Genomic DNA, 13,646 nt, shown 5'->3' with positions numbered 1-13,646 from the left:
GAAATGGGCTCCAAAGCCTCCAATATGACAATGTTTGAGACAAGTTTAATCACATGTGTTTGTAAACAGAGAGGGAGAGAGGATAGCAGTCACGGTCCGTAGCAACAGAAAATTGAAACCAATCCCAATCGAATTTGGACGTAGCATGCGGTTGTCTTCCAGTTCAAATTGGGAGCATTGGTCAAGAGTCAAGACACCAAGCTTGAAGCATTCTCGGCAGAACTACATATTTTTGACTTTGTAGGTGTCAAAATTTCTAGTAGTTTTATAAAATTTTGCATTGATGGCTGCTGTATAAAAAGAGCAAATGTATTTTTATTTATTTTTAATTTTTTGGATAATTTGGTAGTGAGGAAGATGTTACTTAAATTTTGAACGTCTCCGTTAAAAATAGTTTAAGGTATCAATTTGAGCTATAAGGTATTTAGCATCGGCAAATATAAATATTTCAATTAATTACATGCAAATAACCACCATTCTTTATGGAGCATATTGGAAATGTGTTAACTAGAAAGCTTAGTATGATATTGGAAATGTGTTAACTAGAAAGCTTAGTATGATTATTATGAGATGTTCCGATAAAAGAAAGTTTCATATGATTATTTAATAAAACATTATGTTTTGTTGAAAACAAATAAAGAGAGAGTAATTACCAACAATCTTAGAGAGAAATTCTTTCACTTTTTGTAAGAATAAAAGAGAGAGACGGATAATAATTGTTTGGTACAACGCCAAAGTTTTAAGCCTAATAACATAGAATAATGTAATTTTATGAAATTTCCAAGCAACTAAGTATGAAACATTGAGATTATTCTTTCCAAAAGGGAGTTTTCCCACAACATCTAAGGGGATTTCTTTTGGTGTGGATGGTATTGAAAATTGAACTCAAAGCTCTAGTTAAAAAAAAAAGTACCACTAAATCAGTTTCCATAATATTGGGCAGGTTTGGCATTGAGATTCAAACTACAACATAATACGGAAGTCATCTTGGACTTAGGAGGTAGTCTATTTTGAATAACCTTATCTCAAGAATTTTTAATTCTACTAATACGTTCAAATCTCAAAATATGAAGTTCGTTATGCAAACAATTATTGACAGATTGTCGTTTTACTTTTGTACTCCTTTTACCTACTTCTTTACAATTTGGAATTCGAATTTAGAATGAAAATTGTAGACAGCCCGAGCAGCTAGCCTATGGTTCCTGACATTATTCTTCTCTAGTTTTTAATAGTCTAAGGTCAATTATGGCCTAAAAAATGGTCTTAAGACTCTTAAGTCTAAGGTCAATTTGGTGGGAGACCTAACTTTGGCACACTCCACATGGGGAGGGAGTTGGTTCATTTATCTTCCTGTCTGTTGGAGAAGTTAGAAGTAATGTGTAGTAATCTTCATGTTCCCTAACTTGTGCTTTCTTCTCTATTATTAGAAAGCTCCCTCTCGTATTAATTCTTGGAGCAATGTAACCCAAGATTTTCATTTGCACTCACTACATGCAAATTGCAAACCATTATTTGACCCAGTAATTACAGTTTATACTTTATACTTACCCTTCAGCAACCAAAAGAAAAAAAAAAACAAGAAGAAGAAGAATAAAGTTATACTTTTCTAGTTGTGTACGTACTACGTAGTAGGAGTGTAGGACCCAAAAAACTGGCATCCTTCACATGGGATTCCCTTTTATTTTCCAATTTTAATCAACATAGCTATATATAGACTATTTTAATATTTGTCTTATCTTGGATAAAATTGATTACTATTATGTCTAAAGAAATATAAATTGTGAAAAATTTGTCAGGTGCAGTGTTTTTTACTTGTGGTGCCACCTACCAGAATAATCATCCATGACGCAATGCTATTGTCATGTTATCTGTGAAATTCATGGCATAGGATGATAAAACTGCATGTAACGCACCCCTATAATAAGTATGGAATTGATTAGGATCGGAGAGACATTCCAATTTCTATATTTGTATTGGGTTTGGATAGCGAGGAATTAGGAGCTAGGTACTGACCTATAGTGCTGATTGGGTATTTGCCTTCAAAGTTTAAGTGACACTCACTTTACCAGAAATAGTTTTTAAGTATAGATCTTGGACGTAATTTTGTTTTTGTTTTTGTTTTTTTTGTTTGTTTGTTTTGTTTAGCTAATCCTCTCTAAATCTGTCCGCATTGAAAAATACTCAAGAATGCAGACAAGAGATGAGGACAGGCCATTTAGCTTTATTTATAAACTAGCACAAGTGAACAACATGAACAAAAAAGTTAACATGGAACTAATTTTACAATAACTTTCTTTGTCAGTTTTCCCCCACATCTATAGATAAAAGGAAAAATATTTATGTTGAAAATTTTAACTTTCTTGACATTTTTATGTGTGAGTAGTGTGATTGATTATTTGAGCAAGCTTTCTATCAGTAATAAAATGAGTGAATATATAGTTAATATGTTGTATCAAACCACTTTGCTTTTAACTTTGACAAACCTAATCTCCCAACAATCCATAGCTTTTCGAAAGATACAGACAGTGTTTAAAGTTTCATCATTATTTTTACTTCTCTTTTCTTTTTAAGTTAAAGGCTTAAAGTTAAAGAAAGGAAGCAATCTTCAATGCACACTTTAACTTGATTGACTTAAGGTCATTTTTTTTAACTCCCCTTGATTTGCAAGATAAACCATGAAGAAGAGGACAAAATACAAAAACAAAGAACAATTTTTACTCCTTCACATGAAACTAAATCATTTATAAGAGAGGCAATAGGAGGAGCTGGTCCTGAAACATTACGCAAAAATAGCTTAGTGGGAACTTTTTTTAAGCCACAACCCTCGAAGTTGATCGGCATTTTAAAAAGAACAATATAAGTTGGATCCTCAATCATGTTTCACAAGAAAGCAGGTTACCGACTTTAAATTTGAATTGGGGGGAGCCAAAGTTTTCTTGAAAGTCATTTTTCAACGCTCTAAAACTTAGCCAAACACTGAGCATTACCTCTCAAAAAATAAAATAAAAAGAAAGTAGGACTAGTGGCAAGAAAGAAGAAATAATGGCCCCCATGACTGAAAATGACGCCCATTCGATTTAACTATGATGTAACTTTACAAAATCTCGCCACCATTATCGACATGATTGATAGATGAAAATGAGAGGTACTGTTATTCAAATCAGAGGCAAGAATAAGCTAGAATAAAAACAAAGTTGAAAGAATCAAATATTAAAACCAAATCAATTTTCAAATAGTGTGACATAAAAAGACATTTCCATAAATGTATTTCAAGAAATTTGTGATTGTCCTGACCCTTCGTTGAACAGTTAATCAAGTTCAAATACATAAAATATTCTAATGTGTTTTTTTGGTATGCATTTTTTTTTTTTTTTTTTTTTTTTTTTTTTTTTTTCTAGAAGTCTCGGTTTGAGAACGACGGGTATCTAACCTCTGTTTTCAACTATGAGAAAAGACATCTCTATCTCTATCTCTCTCTTTTGAAATTTGTCTATGAACTTTTATTTTTCTGCCTTTCATCGTTAACAAGGTTAGGTTAGGTATCAATAAAAAATTTCTTACCCATTAGATCATATCCATTTTGTATTTTTTTTTTTTTTTTTTCTCTTTAACAAACACTTCATTCTTCTTTCTCTTCGATCTTTTTAATAAACCTTTTGTATTAAGTAACTAAAGAAAAGGACTGCACTCCATCTCCTTCTTGGGAACACAAGACAGTTTCAAGGAAGGAGGAGATGGGTGGCATTCCTCTAAAGGCTCTAATATTACAACTACAAGCACATGCCCAAACGTGGGCAACAGAGTGGGCTAAGCTTGCCTAAGAACCTGTGAGGCACTCTTAAAAAGGAAAGAGTAGGGCTACAAGTTCTCTAATGGCCTGTTTGGATGTTTAAAAAATGAGGGAGAGTAGAGTAGAGGGAAGGAGAGTAATTTAATTACCTTGTTTGAAAGTTTTTTAAGGAAGGAGGGGGAGGGATTTGGAGGGGTTTCAACTACTTCTATCCCCTCATTTTTAATTCCCCCAAATTGGAGAGATTTAGAGGGAGAATAGAGTAGATAAATTATTGACCAAATGAATTTCCTAATTTATCCTTTCTAAGTTAACAAAATTACAAACTGATTATATAAATAATCTTTGTTTGTTTCCTGAGAAAATTTAACACTCTGTTATCTAACGAACTCTGTTACACTATTACACTCTAACCCCCAAAATAATCTTTGTTTGTTAGGTTTATTAAAAGCACCGATTATGGAGGCAGAAAGTATTGTTAAGTAAGATTTGTTCTAGCCAGAACACAAAATCAGTGCGCTAGTTATCAATCTAAGGCATGATTAGAATCAGGTATCATAAATCAAATTCAATATATATATATATATATATATATATATTTGAAACCAAAATAAGCAAAAAGAGATGATAAATGTTAAAGAACATAAATTTATTAGTACTGCTGCTTGATAGGCAGAATATTTGATTGGCGTTTTTAAATTGAAGAAACTTTGTATCCCTAGTCCAAGTGCAATTCGTATTACTATTATTCAAAGGAAAGCCACCGCCTGTTCTAACTTCTAAGTGCATTAGGAGTCTAAATAAATAGCTTGTAAAAGCCGAATATTTATGTGGGTGCATTAGGCTCCACCAAAATCTCTGACCCTCAATGGCTAGCTAGTATACAGTAATTAAGGAACTCTGTTACACTCTGTTTCCCATATATAAGAACAGAGCAGCTGTATTTTCCGTTTGGGAGAAGGTGAAAATCAATTTCTTCACTACTTCTTGGCTACACTGGTAGAGCTAGTCTCAACAAGAAAAAAACCATAATATTGGTCAAGATATTAGTCATTGAGGTGAAGATCAAGTAAAGATTCAAGAAGATTATTTACAAAAAATTTATTTGAAATCAAGTTTGTTGCATCAAGGTATTTTATTTAAAATCTTTCTAATTAACATCTCAAATTCTAGTAAGTATGTGGTTATGGATAATATGATCCTGATTTTAATTCTGATATGTATTTCATAGATGAGATGCATTCAGATTATTCAGCAATAGCACATAGGACGGAGCTGTACATTGGCTAGGAGGCTGTGTGGGGAAGAAGAGAAGTTTTGGAAGAGGAAAGAGGTGAGAGAGAGGCTGGGGTTGGTGGGGAGGTGAATCGGTGGTCTTGGGGGTGTGTAGGTTTGGGTTTTGGGGTTGAAGGTGACTGCTGTCATGGCTGTTTGGGAAGTGAGAAACTGTGGGAATTGTTGTTTCTCGGGAAAGTTGAGGAAATTGGAGGAGGTTTTTGATTTTTTATTATAATTTTTTTTGAGGTAATTAAAATTATTTTATAATAGTTAATAGTAGTTTTATACCGATGGAATGAGAATGTTGATTTAATAATTATTTAATTTAACAAATTAATTATAGACCAATGTTGAAGTTTATTTTCAAATAGGGGTAAATTTGTCTATTTAAATCATTTCCTCTCCTCTCTCTCCTAATTTTTAAAACATCCAAATAAGAAGAAAGACTAATTACTCCCTTCCTCCTTAATAATTTTAAAAACATCCAAACAAGGTGGAGGATAACCATTCTACTCTACTCTCCTCCCCACTACTCTCCTCTCTTCTACTTTCCTCTACTCTCCTCCCTCTCTAAACTTCCAAACAAGCCATAAGTTTTCCTACATTGATCTTATAAACTGATATATCAATTAAAAAAAAGGAAATTCAAAATTCAATTATAAGTGGTTGAAAGTTGAAACCCACCAACAACATTTATTGCCACGTCAATATGTAATTTTCAAATAGTAAAATTTGTAGTATATTTAACTGTAAGGACACAATTCTCTGGCGGCCCAATAAGGATGTTGGGCTCGCGTACGAAAGATCCCTCACAATATGATTTGTAGAGAGTGGGCTTGAAAAGCTAGCCGTTGGTCAAGTGGCGTTGTCCGGTCATGGCTTTAGAGGAATCTACGTAGAAAAAGGGAATTGGGTATGAACATTTAAGCCCTAAGGCGTCGTACCCCGTGGGATGGAGCTCCTCGGAGTTGATCCGAGGACCTGTTGAGGTCTTCTCTCGGTTGCCCAACGACGGACTTTCTTCCATGAAGTCCGGTGTTCCTGAGATGTTTTTCCATGTAGTCTCTCTTTTTTTGGAGGTGGAAAAAGGGGCCTCTCCCAGATCTACTTACTTCCTTATTTTATAATGGCTTGCATTCATTGCCCTTCGTCCACGTGTAGGGTCAATCTTTACGAACACTGACATTTGTCCCATCAGTCCAATCCCGGAATTGTTGGGGATGGTTTGATAAAGCTGCAGAGTACGGCTCTGTCAGGCGTCGGGCCTTATCTAGAAGGGTAGTATGGATAACTTCCCCAAGATATTCTGGATTTCCTTACTAATTCGTCCCTATACCAGTTTTGCCCCTTTATTCTGGTGGGATTATGGATCTGCCGAGGACTAAACTGTCCTCGGCTGCTTCCCAAAAATTGTTTTGTGCTCTGCGTTGTAGAGCTTGGGCCACAGCTCTCCTCGGATTGGGCCTTCGGACGCTCTAAGGATAAATGGGCCTGGTCCACGAATTGTTGGGCCCCACATTAACATTTTCCAAAAAATAAAAATAAAATAAAAGGTGTAAAAGATTACAATAATTCTAGTACCACACACAAATACACACACCTTGTTATAACTGTCCTATGTGACAGATTTTGAGTAGTAAAGAGTTAATGTGATAGTGACAAATAGTCAATCACAATTTGCTATGAAAGACAGTTATGACAAAGTGTGTGTGTGGTATTAGCATTATTGAAAATATTATCTACTATAACTTGGTCGAAACTTATGCAATAAATTATGTAAAGAGTAGAAAGTTTTTAATATATATATATATATAGAGAGAGAGAGAGAGAGAGAGAGAGAGAGAGAGAGAGAGAGAGAGAGAGAGAGAGAGAGAGAGAGAGAGAGAGAGAGTCTCTTTATTTTTTGAGAGATTTAATATATATAATCTAAATATAAAATTTGATAATTATATTAATTGTTTGTTTTTTTTTAATTATCATTATATGGCATTTATATATATTATTAAAAATTTTGGCTAAAGAATTCATATGGCCCCCTCTGAAACTGATACTAAAAAAATTAAAATATTATTCTAACCCAAAAAACACAAAAAATAATTAAATGGTCATCTAACCAAAATAGCTTTTGAACACCCATTAGTTTTCCCGATAAAGTTTTTCTCATCGTGATTAGATCACCTGTATTAATTTATTTTCCTCTACACTTCAGATTTTGGGAATTTGGTTGTGTCTATCACACTTTACATTGGACCTTTGCATAATTATTTAATTTAATCAATTTGGATAATTGATTAAATTAATCAGGGTGAATTTCAACCTAATGCATACCAATATCATCTTTGATTTTCACTCCAATTCTTCATGATTTATGTTCAAGTAACATTGTGTTAATTTAAAACTATACGTAGAGTGACACAAGATTTCACAATTTTTTTTACAATCGTTGAGTTAATATATTATAATTACTATACGGTAAAAATGTTGTAAGTGATGAGGCAATATGAATGTAATGTTATATCAATCACTACCTACTAACTTGTCAAATTTTGAATATATATATATATATATATATGAAAAAAATTTAGGTACAATACCTTAAGTGCTGTTCTTTAGATTCTCCTCTTAAAATTCAGTTATGTGGCTATTTAATTAAAAAATACATTTCCATCCCATAAGAAAAAATCTACATGATAGAATTTTAGAAGAAGAACTTAATGAACAGTACCTACGTACTGTATCTAAATCTTGCCCATATATATATATATATATATATATCCTATCTGTGTTATTATAATGGGTTGAGAAATAAATGTAACATACTATAATAAATGCTATGAAGACTTCACAACATTTATTAAAGTACGTTACATTTATTTCTCAACCTATTATAACAACACAGACATGATCACTTGTTTTGTTTTACCTTAGATTTCCTATTATAATGTCAGCATATATATATATATATATATATCCTATCTGTGTTATTATAATGGGTTGAGAAATAAATGTAACATACTGTAATAAATGCTATGAAGACTTCACAACATTTATTATAGTACGTTACATTTATTTCTCAACCTATTATAACAACACAGACATGATCACTTGTTTTATTTTACCTTAGATTTCCTATGATAATGTCAGCATTTTACATTTATTTTGTTATACCTTAGATTTCTTATGGTAATGGTAGCATTTTGCATTTAGGGGGTGTTTGGTTCACTGTGATGTTACATTACGCTATAATATTACGTTATTGTAATCTTACATTAATATAATCTTAATACAAGAATACAACATTACATTGTTTAGGAAGGTGATAAGATTAAGATGATATAATATATTTTGTATTTTAAATTATGGTAATGTTAGAAAAAATAAAATAAATTAAAAACCTTAATATCACATCATTGTAATGTGCATCATATTAAGAGCACATCACATCGAACCAAATGCTTACTTACAGTGACGAGTGGAATAAGCTTCATGATTGAGGCAATGACAAAGCCTACCCTATTGTAAACTGACTACAAGGATCTTTAGTTACTACATAGCCCCTAAGCATAGACTATAAATATTTGTCAATAAAGAGAAATAAAAAAGGAGGTGAGGGTTTTAATTAAGGTTATAACTTATAACTACCCTCCGAAAGTCAAGCCAATCTTTTTGGCCTTTTGAACTCTAGCTAGTGGGTAGATCTCACATTCAGATGTTCATGCTTTGTTCATCCAGTTGTTATTTAGATTAAGGTTGGAATTGATCTTTGATATAACAACTCGTTGAAAGATGAGTATACTCCCTCCATCCTACACACACTAAGCAATTACATGTAAAAATATCTTAAATTTATAGTCCGTTTGTTTTGAAGTAAAATATTTTTAGGTGCTTGGTATGATATATAAAATTTTTCAAGCAAATCACTAAAACCTATATCTCAACCACTAAACCAACTAGTGTCGAAGGTTTCGTGATTGGACCACTGGAACAGTGGTTGTGATGAGTGGATCACCAATGACAGTCGCTAGAACGATGTCTTTGGTAATTGAACCAACGACACAGGTTGTCAAAACGGAGTCTTTGGTTACCGGATCGCCAAAATGCTGGCTTTGATGAATGGACCACTGGTGATCGTTGCCGAAGCGATGTCTTCAGTGATCGGACTGTTGACACTAGTTGTCAAAATGGTGGTTTGATTGTCAATGATCACCGTTAAAATGGCATCTCCAATTACCAAGCTGTTAGGACTGGTCACCGGAATGATGTCTCCGACCATCGAACCACCAACAACAGCAGCTCTGGCCACTGAACCATTGGCACCAACTGCCCAACCTATCCAAACCTATGATTTAGCCACCAGATGGTGGGAGGGGAAGACATTGCATGTTTTTGTAAAATGTTTTACCAATTTTTAAAGGATTTTACAGTCAACAGAATTATTTTGTAAGTTTGACTACATTTTACATGCATACAAAAACCTGAAAATGGGAAAACATTTTCTGAGAAATATTTTACTTCAAAACAAATGGAGTGGTAGTCTCAAAATGTTAACTATAAAACTTAAATCAGGACCTCATGAATTACAAAAGTTTAATAAACCACTATTTAGACCATGACTGATGACTTGTATTGACACTCTATTGCTTGCACTTGTATTGGGGTGCATGGCAAGAAAACATAATTAAAGAGAAAATACATATTATTTTAGTAGTAAAAAAGACCTTTTGGGGTTTAGGTAAATTGCAAACTAACCTCCTTAGCTATCAAATTTGTATTATTTATCCCAACATTTAAGAATTATCCAAATTGATCTCTCTATCTCAATTTCGTTAATTACTATAATTGGCAAGAAATGGTCCTGTGCTATGCGCGTATTGCTTTTTAAATTATTTTTTAAGTAGAGTGATCATGTGCATACCACGTGCAGATGACCATTTTTTTTGTTGGTTATAGTTAACGAAATTAAGATGGAGGGGTCAATTTGGACAATTCTTAAATCCTAGGGATCTAATACAAAACTGATAGTATGCCCTATAGGGTCATTTTGCATTTTGACCAAAAATTTAAAAAGAAAAAGAAATTGGAAGATTAGTGCTAATCATGCTATTTATGATGTTCTAGACAAACCTCTTCAGGTTAAGGTGGAAACTAATTGTTTGAGCTTTACTTATTGTTGGAATTGACTTATATTTTTTGGGCCAACCAATCCAATGGCCTTATGTGTGTAGTAGAGTGGAATGGAGCAATAAAATATGGTAAAGTCAAGGATATTTTGGGGATTCATACTGGGTAGGGTTATGTTATATATTAGCATTAATGTACCATCATTTCTCATTTAGTGGATTGATAGCCACTTGTAAAGGTGTCCAAGTAACCCAAACACTTGACCAAACTGACCAACCCACCCGGACTGACCCGTTTGCCGCTCAATCTGACAACTCTAGCGGTTGGCAATAGGTTTTAGCCTTCAAAACCTGAGTCTAGCGGGTCAAGTGGCAGGTTTTCTCCTTTAAAACCTGAGCCACTCGACTTAACTGACCTCCACTTTAAACAGTCCCCCTTCACTTAGATCTAGCAACAATCAACCCTCCTCTCCTCAAATTTGGCTATATTTTTCTCAGATCTACTTAGATCCGGTGACCTTTGGCTTATTTGGTGATATTTTTCTCAAATATGCTTAAATCTGGTGACTTCGGCTTAGATCCAGCGATGTTTATCACTCTCTAGCTCAGACCCGGCCAAGTTTTTCTTTCCTTAGCCCACTGTCACCCTTCGCGGTTTCAACCGAACCTACCAATCATTTTCTAGAGTTTGATCCAATTTAACCTGTGGTGATTGGCGATTAGTTGTGAGTCTCATCTTCTTCCACTCGACCTGAGTGAGTCAATTTCAAGTTAAGTCCAAAACCAACCTGGACCGACCTCTGGACAACCCTAATTGCTTGCTTCATAAATGTAATCACATAGGCATATTGCCAAATCACATAAAATTTCTATGTTGATTTTTCTCTTCTTTAATCTTACTTAAACAAATTATTCACAACACCTATTTTCCCTACAAACATAAATAGGCTAACCAAGCTATAAAATTATCATCAATAATTTTGTTCATCATAAGCATATTGGCATCTATATCTTCTAACAATTCCATAGCTAATTGCCATCAATTCTAGAAACATACAATTTAATCGTATGATATGTGCCCAACATTCTTATAACTAGCATGTTCCTTGCACATGAGTATACTTAAAAATATTCACAATTAGATGCATATGATATGATGCCTAAGTTTAATATTATTCACATTTCTTTTTAAATGTCAATTCTTGAAATATTCTTGCAAGAATATATCATTTGGTAAAGTATGCAAATTGCTTATTCTTAATTGTGCCGGTTTAATAATTAAAAAAAGAAGAAGATAAATTGATCTATTTATATACTTAGATTATTTTTTACTCCTTAAATCTTAGCGTAATTATTATTTTTTTCTTTTTATTGTGATACAATAAATTTTGTTAATCTTTAGTAACGAAATTTTAGTCACAGACAACTTGTTTTTTTGGGAACATGGTAAATTTTTCATTGAAGTTTATACTCGAGTTAGAAATAAGTTTTGGTAAAAGAAATTAGATTAGTTTGCAAATTTACATGTGAAGAGGTGAAAAGTCGTGATTCTCAAAAAAAAAAAAAAAAAAAAAAAAAAAAAAAAGGTGAAAAGTTTTTGGTTAAGCCTGCAGCAAGATGGGCCACAGCCGGGCTCAGATTCGTTCTAGGGAGTTTGATTCGCCTGTCTAATTAAGACTCCAATGACAAATCCACACAGATAACCAAAAAAAGCAAGCTTGGCCACACTTGATAAATTAGTACCTAAACAAATAATGAGGGACAGCTCAGAACTCGCCTACCTAGTAAAAGGATCGGCCATGGGATGATGATTTGTGTTTAGTGTTGACTGTTTGGCCACTGTGAAGACTGAAGATGTTGTTAAAGAATAAAGAAAAATTTCCAGCAGCTAGGAAAATTTTGAAGTTTGAATGTTTTGATTTTTGCTTTCCTCCATTTGCTTCCCTAAACTTATTATTTTTACACTGAAGAGGTTCTTTGAAATTCCGAATTTATTACTTTTACACAATTAGCTCTGTACACGAAATCTACAAGCAGAAAAAGTTAGAAGTGGATACTATATAGTATATATAAATAGTTTAGTCACCCACTTTTGCTGTAGAGTGAAGGAAATTAACATCGGGCTTATTATTTTTCTTTTAAATGAGCTCAATTTTGTTTTTTTGATAAGAAATGAGCTCAAAGTACAGCTCGGGTTGGGGGTGTTTTGGTTTTTTTTGCATGAACGTCTTGTGTTGTCTAAAGTTGGGCCTAACTGTGGGCTGTGCATAGCATGTCTCTGTTTATTGATAAGCATCGTTTAGTGAGTGATCGGCCCTTAAAGGTTGCCCTCAAGCATATAGAGTCATTGGTTTGGGCCTAACACGTTTTCCGTTAAAAAAAAAGTCCCTCGACAACACGCTAGCACAAGTTTCTATTTAAAAAAAAAAAAAAAATTATGATAGAACGATTCTATTCTAAAAATGGGTTAGAATACACTTAATTTCCTCCATATATATATATATATGTGTGTGTGTGTGTGTGTGTGTGTGTGTGTGTGTGGGAGGATGAGAAGCCGAGGATATAAGTGAACAAGAGGAGATCAATGCCAGAAGAACACACATTGGAAAATACTATCAAAGAATTCTCGGGGCAAATACGACAACACAATCACAAGCCCAAGGAAACTAGAATGCCTGAGGACCCTAAGGATACTAATGCATCCTCGGAAGGGCCGAAGTCTAATGCTGAAGACCATCAAACATGAACCGAGAAAGAGAGGGAAAGCTTGTCTCTGACCAAGAAAGGGAAGACTGCAGATAAAACATCCATCACCTCCGCATTCAATGCTCTGAACCCACTTAGCTGACTGCATTAATGAGGAAATGACCCCTAAATAGTGTCATCACAGCTCATAGCCTGATGTAAAAATTTTCTAGTAAGACTCTGATGGGACAAGTATCAAAGGAAATGAACCCTAGCCCTACAAATGGAAGGTCAAGATACAATCTGGGTGACTATATTAGATAGAGAGGCCTCTGTGAATAGGGGATGAAACATTTGAAGAAAGAGAAAAGGAAAGTAACACCATTGTAATCTAAGAACAAGTGTAAATCTGTATCTTGGACCAATCTCGAGAAACATAATTTAGGCAATCCGAGACTATTGTTAATCAATTTCCTTGTCTCATACTCATTCCTAGCTCTTATCCTCTCATTTCAAGTTTAACCCACTTAAAAGAGGGTAACAAAGGTTGATTGGCATCCCATCTCTATAAATTAATTGTGTGAGGTAAAAAGTTAGTCTGTCCTATTTTTGCCTATATATATTTGCCTCTCTCTCTCTCTATATATATATATATATAATGAATTAGGTAAATTTATAATTGTAAATAAAAAAATATAGATGTAAAAATAAATTGATATTTACATTCTATTTCATTAGGGCATTAAAAGAGTCAAGGTTTTTCAAGTATTGAA

The sequence above is a fragment of the Quercus lobata genome, chromosome 12, assembly GCF_001633185.2.
Source record: "Quercus lobata isolate SW786 chromosome 12, ValleyOak3.0 Primary Assembly, whole genome shotgun sequence".
Taxonomy (NCBI): Eukaryota; Viridiplantae; Streptophyta; class Magnoliopsida; order Fagales; family Fagaceae; genus Quercus; species Quercus lobata.
Note: the sequence above shows the minus strand (reverse complement) of the source record.